We start from the raw sequence: 12,789 nt of genomic DNA, 5'->3' as shown, positions 1-12,789 counted from the left end.
GCCGTTGGGCCAAACGATCAGTGGAGTAATCGAACCGTCCCCGGTGAGAAATATGGAAAGATGTCCAACAAATTACAAAATGATCCCTTTCAAAATAATAACAATCAAATATACAGTGTGGTATATAATGTACGCTCATTAGCATACATTGGTAATGTAATTGCTAATTAATTGTAAATATGGTACATTTTTGGTTTTTTTTTAGCCATATCCTATTCTTCCCCATGGGCTAACGTCTCTGCAAAGAGGGTTGGTAGTAATCTATAGTTGGTTTTCATGTGTCCAAACAAGAATTTGACGATTGTAAAATGAATGGGTTGGAGCATTATATCAGATTGCTCACAGATCCTTGTTTATACAGACAGTAGCTTATGTGATCTTTAAAAGTATAATTGAGTATATGATGATACTTCAACAAGAAGTATAGAGAGAGAGAGAGAGAGAGAGAGAGAGAGAGAGAGAGAGAGAGAGACGTCTTTATTCAAATTCTTTAAGATTAGGCAGGCGTCAATGTACAAAATGTCATAAATCGTCATTGAAAATAAACAAAACAAATATAATTTAGTTATGAGTTATCACAAAATATCCCAGTCTCTCCAAGAGATGAACTCATTTAAGAGTAGAAGGGTCTTTGTGACAGTCACATCCTGAGAAGAGACTTCATCTTAGGGTAATCTAGGCTCTTCAGTTCTTTGGGTAGAACATTGAAAAACTAGGCCCCGCTGTATGCTGGTCGCTTTTCAAAGAGCGCAGAGCGGTGTGAAGGAAGGTGGAAATCCATGGCAAAGCGAGTGTTACTACCGATGGACCTCAGCGTGTCTATGTACGCCTCTTGAGCATGCGGACATTACTGCAGCCAGGATGTCGAATCGCTTTCTTTTGAAGAAGCAGCACTCTCTCTAGATTTGTGCCGGATGAGCCACCCCACAAGGCAATACCATAGTTCATATGGCTCTCAAAGAAGGCGTGATAAGCAATTCTTGCTGACTCCATTGAACTGACTGCCAGGGTTATTCTCAGGGTGAATAAGGCGCTGCTCAGCTTCCTGCAGAGGATGTCGACGTGGTGTTGCCAAGAAAGATTGACATCAATGGTGACTCCCAAATGATTCATGTGGTCCATGTTCCGGAGATTTGGCAAAACAGCAATCTCTTTATTCTTGTGACCAAATACAAGCTGCACTGTTTTTCCTTCATTGAAGACCAGGTCGTTATTGTTGCAGTAGTCTACCGCCACATTAACTGCAACAAAGGAGTCAATCTCGAGACTCTCCATGGAACTGTCAGATGATAGGACGACAGTATCATCAACATACATGAAGCATTACCCAAAGGGTCTGATGCACGAGGAGAAGTCGTTCGTGAACATAATGAAAATCACTGATCCCAAGACTGAACCTTGCGGCACACCCCTGGAAACAATGAGTGAAGAGGATCGGACTCTGCAGGTTTCTCCCTTGTATGCGTTAGTAATTTCAACTATCTGAGACCTGTCCTCTAAGTAACTGGCAAACCAGTGTTGGACTCTACGACAGATTCCCAGGGAGTTCAACTTTGCAAGAATAAGTTAATGGCCCAAGCAGTCGAACGCTTCATGAAGATTCCAGTGACATTTTTTCCCTCTTCAAGATTTTCGATGATTGCCTCCACTAATTCCACCAGCTCTGTCACAGTCGACCTCTCCTTAAAAACCCATGTTGGCTCTTCGTAAGTAGGCTGTTTGCGTTTAGATGCTGGAAGAGTCTTGCCAGCTCCACCCTTTCGATGATTTTGGAGAAGGTGGGGATCAGGGAAATAGGTCGGTAATTCTTCATTTCATTCATTTTCCGCGCTTGTGCAGAGGGAAGACCTTAGCTTTTTTCAGGAAAAACCCTTGAGAAAGTGACAGACTGATAATGTGTATGAGAGGGCACGACAGTTCTTATTTGCAGAACTTGGCGATTTTGGGTGATATTTCGTCCAGTCCTGCAGATGACTTCGCTTTCAAGGAATCTATAATTTTAGCCAGTTCCAGACCGTCAGTAGGTCTATACTCATGAAGTCTAGAATTTTCATGACACACTGGGCTGTTAGGAAGTGCAGATAGATTCCTAGCACCAACGATTGTGCGGAGTGATTCTTCAACGATGTTAGTGAAGTAATGGTAAGTGGTGCGCAATGCCCATGGGGTCCTCCAATTCCTTGTCTTCCACAACTAATGACTTTATTTGAGGTTGCAGGGCCTTATTCGAGTTCCTGGGGGGGGGGGGGGTGGGGGGGGGGGGGGGTGGGGGGGGGGGGGGGTGGGGGGGGGGGGGGGTGGGGGGGGGGGGGGGTGGGGGGGGGGGGGGGTGGGGAAGAGATAGAATAAGGAACGAAAATAAACCAGAGAAAGATTGAAGGTAGTTTCACTGCAAGAGACAATGGAAGGAAGAAGAATACAGTGGATGGGGCATGTGAAGAGGATGGGAGATAAATAGAATGGCCTAGAAATAGCACTGGAGGAAGGAGAGGAAAGGAGGAAGAAAGACCAAGAGGAAGACCGAGAGGAAGATGGGAGTGGACCAAGATGTGGGAAAAGGACATAGAGGAGAAGGTGGGACTACAAGAAAATACCAGGTTGGAGGAAGAGGAGACACTGGAATGATAGGACAAAAAGTGGGAGGGAGGCTGTGTACGCAACGACCCGTGATAACTGGAAACGATCTGATGATGATTGATGATCGAATGATTGGCAGACTTTGTTAATCTATGCATTGGGACATCAATTTTGCTTTTCCTATGTGTATGCATTTTCCTATGCATATTTTCTCGGATAAATTTGTTTAAGTCGTTTTTTTTATGTACAGCAATATACTGAAAAGTATAACCCTTGTTTTACAGCCATTTTCCTTGGTAATTTTAAAATTTAGTGGCTGGAACATCTCATGGTGTATCTGGTAACTTGTTTAATAGTTTTATTCTAAAAGAACATTTATTCATTTATTTCCTCTACTTTGAGTAATAAATAATAAAATATAGTTTGTGCCGTTTCCCCCAAAGAGTTACACCTTATCTTAATGAGAATGGAACAAATCATAATCCGAGGTAATCAAAATTTTCCTAACATCGTTATTTAGTTTACGTAATAAATAAATAACTCTAGATCATTTTTTTTTCCAATTAAGTTAATTGATTATCCGTGCTCAATTTACTGTCTAGATTTACACCCAGTAATTTAACAAAATCATTACTACTTTCAATGATATTAAGAAAATATGTTATGTGTTCAGTTTTACTATGATTTATTGCCAGTGTATTTGTATGAAACATTGTTCTTCCCTCTTAGAATTCCTGTGTCTGTGTTGAAATTTAAAAGAATACTATCATATGCATACAGTATGGTATTACAAAGCAACATTAAAAGAAAAAAAAAATAACTAACAAGAAATAAGAAAGGTCTGAGAACTGAACCCTGGGAAACCTTCTGAACTTTTCTAAAATTTGATTTGGTTTTTCCATAGACAACTATTTTGTTCCCTGTCAGACAAATAAGGTGTTAACAACTGTAGCAATATCATAATTGTTACGTGTTTGTAGGAATGGTTTATGATTAATACAATCAACAGCTGTAGTTAAACGTATTAGTACTGCAGATGTAAAAACGTTTCCTTCAACATTTTTTCAAATACATTGGACTATTTTTGATATTGCTTTCAGTATATTCAACTTCTTAAGAAACCCATATTGCTCTTCACATAGTATATTGTTTTGAAAAAGTTATCATATAGCTGATATTTTAAACAGAACTAAAAAATCTTAATAAATATGGGGTACGAAATAAATAGGGGTGGTAACTATCGAAGTCTGCTTTTTTGTCCTTTTTGTACACTGGCATTAACTAGTACATTGCAATGCTTCAGGAAATGTGCCTTCAAATAACATCTAGTTGAAAAGATAAGTTATTGGTTTTATAATCTGGTATATTTCTTTTACAGTATTTGAAAATCCATAATAATCTTCTATTTTTGAACCACTTAAATTAGAAACATATTTTTAAATATCAGATTCAGTTATTACATTTAGACTGATGAGTTTTATTTACAACACAATTTGATATGTAATTGCTTAATAAGTTAATACCAGAATCAAAAGCCTATTTGGGTTTAAATTTGAATTTAAATTAGGAACTATATTAGAATAGTTATTGAAATTATCAGGGTCTATCTTATCTTCAAATATTTCAACTTTAGAGTTTGTTTCATTTTAAATTATACTCCAACCAGATTTTACATTTATTTCTAGCAATCATAATATATCTGCTAGTAGCTAATTTCTATTCTTCCTTAATTCTATTTTTACATATATTTTGCACATTCTATATATATATATTATATATATATATATATTTATTTATTTATATTCCTGTTTAGCAATTGTTTATCATAACATCCTTAAATTACTCACGGTTCATATTTTAAGTTTAAGGAACAAGGGGCGACAATGCTCTAGAGAACCAGCAACATATTGTAAGAATGGTTTTCTTAATCAATAAAATATCACTGACTAAATAGGAATGTCCCCACAAAATATAGCCATAACTCAAAATGTGATCCATAGCCCAAAATACAGGTATGCTTTTAAAAATAGGGTTTTATTTTCCAAAACTCATATTTTGACTTATGGAGGCATTGTGAGGAATGATTTTTGAACGAAGCCTTTAATAAGAAAGTTTATGAATCAAGAGTGAAAGGAGTGAAAATGTAGAGGAAGTGATTAAGGAAACAATTTTACAGCACCATGGGCATGTGGAGTGTTTTAATCACTAGAAAGCCTCTAATGAGTACTGAAATTTTCATTTATTAGTAAAATATAACAAAAAATACTAAAGGCTGAAAGACTAGATACAGTAGAGTGCAGTATGATAAAAGCTGATCCAAGTTCCCACTATCCAAGCTATTGGAGTAACCGAGACTGTTCTTTTTTTAATTAATAACCCTTCAGGAACCGTGTAAAGATTTACACTATAGATACAAGATTTGTTTTTGTTCTTCAGGGGCGACAGAATTTGCATGTCAGTTGGTTTGGTTGGTTGTTAATTCAAGCAATGGCAGTACAGGGTTAGAACCACCTAGCTATAGGGGGGGGGTTATGGGTTGGTTGCAGCTAGGTACTTACTTATTTTTACTTATCACCCAATGAAGACATCAAAGAGTTACTCAATTACATCCAACATAACCAGATGACAGACGAGTACATTGGGAATATGGTCAACCATCAACAAAATAGAACAGAAGAAATTGTTGTCATGGAAGAAGCTAAAGGTAATATCAAACAGAAAGAGTAGAAGCACAGCCCTAAAGAAAATATTTCATAGCCTTTTTTGGAATGTAGTAAATATTTAAAAATATATTTGTGTTCTATGTAAAGGAAAGGTAATTCTCATTTTGGAACGCAAGTTGATGTTAGATCGTTAAAACTTAATCAACCTTAAATAAGAACGTAGCCAGGAAAAAAAAAATTGGAAGGAGATCAAGACGACCAATATTTTCCGGCAGTGGACAGGACAGAACGTAAGGCAAGTGAAGTAAACCGCTCAGTCACCATTTTGTTCCTTAAAAAGTTTCTTGACCCGTTTCAATGTTGAGAACGTTTCTTTTCAGCGGCACTCAGGTCAGTACAACGAATTATTTAAAAATAATAATAATCGTTTGCTAAAATAATAATTGAAAAAAATGAAAATTTGGGAGGTTCCGGACCCCTTAGATCCCTTGTTGGATAGGTCCTTGACCTCAAACCGTTTTGTTTTGGCATAAGCCAACTTGTCTTTTAGAAGTGTTTACATATTCTTCTTTACACTTCTAATTTCATCTAATAATCCAGTCATGTAGGATGACATAAATGCTGGAGAAACTTTAATTTTTCTTAATTATTCGAGATAATAAAGTTCTTTAGTTAATTTTCACCAATTTAAACAAGAACAGGATAATGTTTCTGTCTAAAATTTTATTTTATTTCTGATGCGCGCGCGCGCGCGTTTTGTGCGTGTGTGTGTGTGTGTGTGTGTGTGTGTGTGTGTGTGCGCGCGTAAGCGCGTGTGGTTTACGCAATCACGTAAAAAACTACTGGACCGATTGTAATGGTCAAAGTCAAAGTCAAAGTCAAGTCTTTTATTGCCGTTGATAATAATACAATTATGTGGCAAAGGTCATACCGAAATAAATCTAAAAATTTTTACATTCGTTCCACAATACCACATTCAGACATACAATCGTTACATTCATCCATACCACTTACTCGCCAATTCTCTCCACACGCCAACGCCAGTGTCAGTCTTCTCAATTTGGAGGTCTCCCAACTATAATTCAAAAACTCGTCGACGCTATAGAATGCTTTTAGATGCTAAAAAGCGCTTCAGACGAGTTTTTAACGCCTTGGGCGTTTGTACGTTTTTCATGGAATCAGGCAAACTGTTGATGAAACGGACACCTGCCTGCGAGGGCAGGTGTTTCATAAACCACCGTTCTGTTGTCGCCCAGAACGGTAGTTGTCTCTGCCTCTTGTTTCATATTCATGCACGTCACGGCCCCTAGTCAGGGCACATTTTGACTTACAGAATAAAAACTGCCTCCAAGATATAGAGACATGGCAGAGTCAAACAGCTGCAATTTTTTGAATGGAATTTTATATGGATATTTTTCGGGTCCCTGGTTAACATGTGCTTATTCCTATTTCAAAACTCAGTCCGGGTTACGTCTCACTGGTCTCTAAAATTGTGAAAAATCTCATCTTCGGTCTCTATAGTTGCATTACAGCAAACACGTGTTTATTAATTTGAACGTGCCTGTTAAAAATGCAATGAAGTGTTTTATGTGTAAACACTGTTTTGTGAAAGCACAACATATGTTTAATGAATTTAACAATTATTTTCAATTTGCTTACGTTTAGACTCTTAAAAAACATAGAGTAAGCGTTATAATAATAATATTCTTTATTGCAGGAAACAATTAACTATAATTGTATTGCAAGCGTCATATAGAAAAAAAAGTCCTAATCTAATAACTAACACAATTAATTTTAATTCTGAGTAAAAAAATATTCGAGTAAATTTAAAATAAAAATTACTTTTTTGGGTATGTGCCACCTGCCGCCGTTTTCTTCTCGATAGTGGCCAAATTTTTCTTGGATATCAGGAAGGGGAGTTGGAATTTTTTTTAATGTTAGTGAAGACTATCCCAGCGACCCATCGTAAAACTCGTCAACTGAGTAAAATGCTTTGGACACTAAGAAGTGTTTTAATTGTGTTCCGAGTTAGCGAAAAAGACAGGAGGCCTCGGAAGCGCGCCCCTCCCAAACTCGGAGCAAAGCATAAAAAAACAATCACATGCCAACTAGTGGGAAGAGAGACAAAGAGAGACAAGATTTCGAGTAAATGATATATAATTAATAGGTGGCAAACATTTCCATGCAAAATACAATTACTTCAGCACCACGGTGCACCGCGTAACTTAATAACTAAATAACAACAATCAATAGAATTCCAATAAAGACAATAACATAATAAATAGAAACAATAACATAATAAATAAATAATATAATATACTAAATAACATAATATCAGGTACGGCAGTAGTAAATCTAAAAATTTTTAACAGGTAATTTTTTTATGAACTGAGGGGAGGGAAAAGGTTGTAGAATTTCTAGGCCCACTAATTTTAAAAAAGTAATTTGGTTTCAAGTTTGTAGCCGAAAATTAAAAAAAAATATTTAAAAGCCAATTTTCGAAGGAGGCGGGGGGCTTAGTTGCCTCCACGAATCCGAATTAAAGATGAAATCCTCCCCTTCAGTTTCATGTAACTAAACTAAATAATACTGGCTAATATACTGGCCCTCCTCCAGATCTAACATCTGGCAGCGCTCCATACAAGCCTATCCTCCTCAAGGGGTATAAGAAGTAAAAAACATTTCTGATCCAAACCTTGTTACCAGAAGAAATTAATGGGAGCACTACACTCCGGTTGGATGCCGGTCCAATAGCGCTGGCAGGGCGCGGGCATTCAGTTGGTTTCAGTGCTGTGGGCAGACTCGCCGCATCAGTCCCGCTGACGGCACTCACGGGGACCCTGTAGAATCCCAACATAACCAGTAGAAATTCAGATCAACTTTACTACAACCCGAGTAATAATAAAAACTTAATTAGCATAGTAAAATAAATTAACAAAATTTTAGAATGTACGAAAGACAGGGATACGAACACATTGCGACACGAACACGTACACGAGGAAACACAAGTTACAAAAATATATATAAATTACTTATAACTAATCTACGAAAATATATGTCTGGGTGGGAGAGAAAAACCACCAACTAATTAAGTAAAGAGAGTGAAAAAGAACATTTACCTGCCGAAAGTCGGAGAATTAGCCAGCCATGTGGAACGGGACGAGCAGCGAACAGACAGCAAACGCAGTAGCTTCTCCGAAACGTGTCTCCGAACAGTCTGACCGCTCCGAACAGTAGCCGGTGCCGGTTGCCGGTGAAACAGCTGGTCGGTGTAAACTAGTCAAGGTCAACCAGCTGACCTCAACCAATCAGTCCAACCAGGCAGAAAATCAATACTTGACGGAGTGACTCCCCCACCGACTGACAAGAGTGGCCGAGGTGGGCAAAATAATAGACAAAAATAAATGTCCAAACTGAGCCCCGGCTCAACCTCCCCCACTAAAAAGGGTGCAACCCCAAACAAAACCTCTTCCCCCACTGAAAGAAGAACCAACAAGCTCTGGCACAGGGAAACGGGAAGTCGAGAACCCTAACAGGAAACGAAGTCCTGAGCAGGAGGCAGACAAAACACGATCCTCCTGAAATTTTGAGAGGCGCCTCTCTTGGAGAAAGAAGAAAAACAGAAAGAGAGTAAAACGACACCACAGGGAAAACCAGGGGTGATCAGTCCCCGGACACCCCCGCAGCCGCACCAGTTATCCAGAGCATGACCAGAGGTATCACCACGGAAGGCCTTCAGATGAGAAACGTGGGCCTTCCGCCACAACCTCCCCGATACGGGATCAACCAACTCAGCAGTAATCTGGGGAGAGAAAACGAAGAATCCGGTGAGGACCTGTCCACCGATAGCAAAGTTTGGCTGCCCGTTTATCCACGGCCGAACTGACCGGATGGGCCTTACAAAAGACAAGATCCCCCACCTGGAAGGGGTTAGCAATACGTCCCTTATTGAATTTCCTCCTCACCCTTTCCCTAGACTGTAGGAGCTTAACCCTGGACTGCTTCCCAAGTGTCACTTACATTGGGAGTACCAGGTACTGGTAGAAGACTATCCAGACTCCAGAGATTAGACAAGGGATCAGAAGGAGGACGACTAAACATGACCTGAAAAGGCGTGGAATCATGACTTTCGTGAAGAGCAGAATTGAAGGCTAACTGAAGCCAGCTCAGGTTTTCATCCCAGGTAGTTTGTTTCTCAGCGTGATAAGCGATGAGGGCGGGCTCTGAGATTGCGGTTGAACCGCTCATCAGCATGAGAAGGGCTGGGGGTAGTAAGGAGATGTAGTAACATGTTTGATTCCATGCCCAAAACAGAAGCGATGAAACTCCCTCGACACGAATTGTGTGCCGTTATCCGAGACGAAGGTGGCGGGCACTCCAAAATTCTGTAGAAGGCGGGACTTGAGTGCCTTGACGGTGAGCGACGCCGTGGCACTCCTAAGAGGAAATCAACCAGCAAAACTTAGAGAAAGCATCCACAGCAACAAGCAGGGAGGTGTTCCCTGACTTGCTACGGGGAAAGGGTCCCACATAGTCAATGAACACTTTTCTCAAGAGGCCCGCTCCGCCACCTCGGAGGAAAGAAGTCCTAATTTGGTATTTTGTGCTGGTTTACTGACCGAGCAAAGATCACAAGCTCGTAACTCTACCAGCAATGTCCTCTGTCCATACTCTTCCAGATAAACTTATCTCTGATTTTAGCGATGGTCTTGTGAATCCCTAAATGACCGCCCACGGGAGAAACATGAAAATAGGAAAAGACCATCGGTATGAGGGCACTCGGCAGAACAATCTCTGGGACCAACCTCCGCGTCGGGCACGACAGCAGAGCACACCCACCCTTGGACAAGAAGTAAGGAGAGTGGGCTTCTCCCCTCCTGGAGCTCACCAATGATGTTTGACAACTCGGGGTCTTGAAGTTGGTGAGAGCCAAAACTCTCAAAGGCAGCCGGGAAATCCAACATCACAGTCCCACACAACGGTGCTTGAGAATCAACAGGATCGCTGGGTAGATGATACATTCTAGAAAGAGCATCGGCGACGACGTTTTTGGGTGCCGCGAATGTGCTGCACCCTGAATTTAAAGGCCGCAATTTTGACAACCCCAGCGACCAATCTTCCCGAGTTGTCGAGGATGGGCCAATAGCCAGGAAAGAGCCTGATTGTCAGTTTCCAGCAGAAATTCGGAATGCTCTAGGAACCTCCGAAACTTATCTATGCCGAAAACGACCGCCAAACACTCCAGCTCATAAATAGAAGATTTCTTTTCCTGAAGGGTCAAAGTCCTAGATGCAAAAGCTATAGGTTGCCGAGCACCGTCGAATTCTTGAGGAAAGCACAGCTCCTACAGCACAGGATGAGGAGTCAGTCTGCAAGATGAAGGGCCTACTAAAGTCCGGTATTCGCAGCACAGGAGGTTGGATAATGGCCTCCCTAAGCAGTTGAAAAGCACGTTCTTGATCTTCACCCCAAACGAACTTTGCGTCTTTCCTTCTTAAGGCGTTCAGAGGGGCGGCCACCTCGGCAAAGTCAGGAATAAACCTACGGTAGAAATTAACCATGCCTATGAATCTGGCAACACCCTTGGCATCCTTCGGAGGAGGGAAATCCCGAATGCCTTGGGTCCTGGCAGGGTCTATAGATACACCCCTAGACGACACGAGGTGACCGAGAAACGATATTTCAGACTTGGCGTAAGACACCTTCTCCGGATTGACGGTAAGGCCAGCCCTACCCAACCTAACCAAGACCTCCTCAAGATGTTTAACGTGTTTCCGTGAAAGACTCACTGTAGACCAGAAGGTCATCAAGATAATTAAAGACATACCTGAACTTCACATCATGGAAGATGGAGTCGAGCAACCTAGTTAACGTTTGGGCCCCCACAGCTAGCCCCATAGGCACAGATCGGTACTGATACAAATTCCACGGAACACAGAAGGCCGTGAGAGGACGTGATTCCTTCTTCAACGGAATCTGATGATATGCTTGGTTCAAATCAAATATAGTGAAAAATTTGGCCTTACCGAACCAATCAAAAGCAGAATGGAGATCGGGGAGAGGCACTGAGTCTATTTCAATTTTTGGCATTAAGTTTTCTTAGGTCAACCACCATACGATGTTTTCCATTAGGCTTTGGAACCAAGAACGCTGGACTGGCATACGATGAGTTTGAGGGCTCAATAACTCCTTGATCCAAGAGATCCTTGATGATACCACGCATAACCTCCATCTTTGGAGGAGCCAACTTGTATGGGTGGGAGCGTACTGGCTGAGTGTCAGTCAGACGAATTTCATATTCAATAAGATGGGTAGAACCGAGCTTGGGTGTGAGGACCTCCGGAAATCTTGAGCAAAGCTCACGGAGAACCCCAGCTTGCTCCTCATCCAAGTGACCGAACGGGTCCCCAGGGGCAGAACCTTCCTCACACTCCACCTCCACAACCTGCGGCGTCGATTTGCATTTATCAGAAAAGGGGACTGACACTCGCCGATTGAATTTGAAAATAAGACTGGCCCGCCTGAAGATCCAGCACCAAACCAGTCTTTTGAATAAAATCCGCCCCCAAAATACAATCCATACTCAGGTCCTGGGCCACAAGGAAGCTCCACACCCATGAAAAATATTTCAACCTTAAACTTGATTGAAGCCTTCTTCGAAATTGGAAGAGGGGAATTAGAAGCAGTCCAGCAAGTTAAAGAAGACTCCTCGGTGTGCTTCACCAAACCTAACCTTGAAATGGCTTCAAAAAGACGGGAAGAGATGAGGCTACAGGCTGACCCGGAATCAACTAGGGCCTTATGCACTGAGTCTCCCACTAAGATATTGATATAAGGGCACACCGAAGATGCTGTCCTAAGCCGTAGGTTTCCCTTTTCTGCTAGGCTCATAGTGTCCAAACTATTAATCAAATTTTTCGCACAGGTACTATTTTTTTGAAATTTTTTCTTAGACCTCGGGGGAACTTCAGAGAAAACCCCCCCCTTTGATCTAGTTTTTTGGACCAGTGCGATATCTCCTAGGACACTCCCGACGAGTGTGACCTCGTTCACCACAGGCATAGCAGATGGGTGGATGAAGCCCACCAGAGTGATGTGGCCCATCCACGGGATTCTGTACGGCCGTGACAGCCCTGGAGGGCTGGATGGAACGATGATTGTTCCTCTCCGCCCTCTGCCGGTCAGCAAACTGCACGCTGCGCGAAGCAATGCACAGACGGTCCAGTTCAGAAAAGGTGGAAGAGCGACCAGCAAAAACTAGACGGGACCTCTCTTCAGGATTGAGACCCTCAAGAATGGTGGTGACCACAGTACTTTCGGGGATATTGAGCCTTAACACCCTATCAGTGTCCCTCACCTCGGCCACAAACTTAGCCAAACTCTCTCCGTTGCCCTGAGGCCTAAAGAATTTCTCCACACGGAGACGTTCCCTCAACTGACCAGGAACAAAGAAATCCAATGCCTCCCTATGAAAATCATCCAGGGTACCACCCCTCTGGAGAACTCGAACCAGACAGTCACCCAAAGGTGGCCTACAAAACGGAGAGAT

This window comes from Homalodisca vitripennis, chromosome 8 (genome assembly GCF_021130785.1).
Source record: "Homalodisca vitripennis isolate AUS2020 chromosome 8, UT_GWSS_2.1, whole genome shotgun sequence".
Classification (NCBI taxonomy): domain Eukaryota; kingdom Metazoa; phylum Arthropoda; class Insecta; order Hemiptera; family Cicadellidae; genus Homalodisca; species Homalodisca vitripennis.
Note: the sequence above shows the minus strand (reverse complement) of the source record.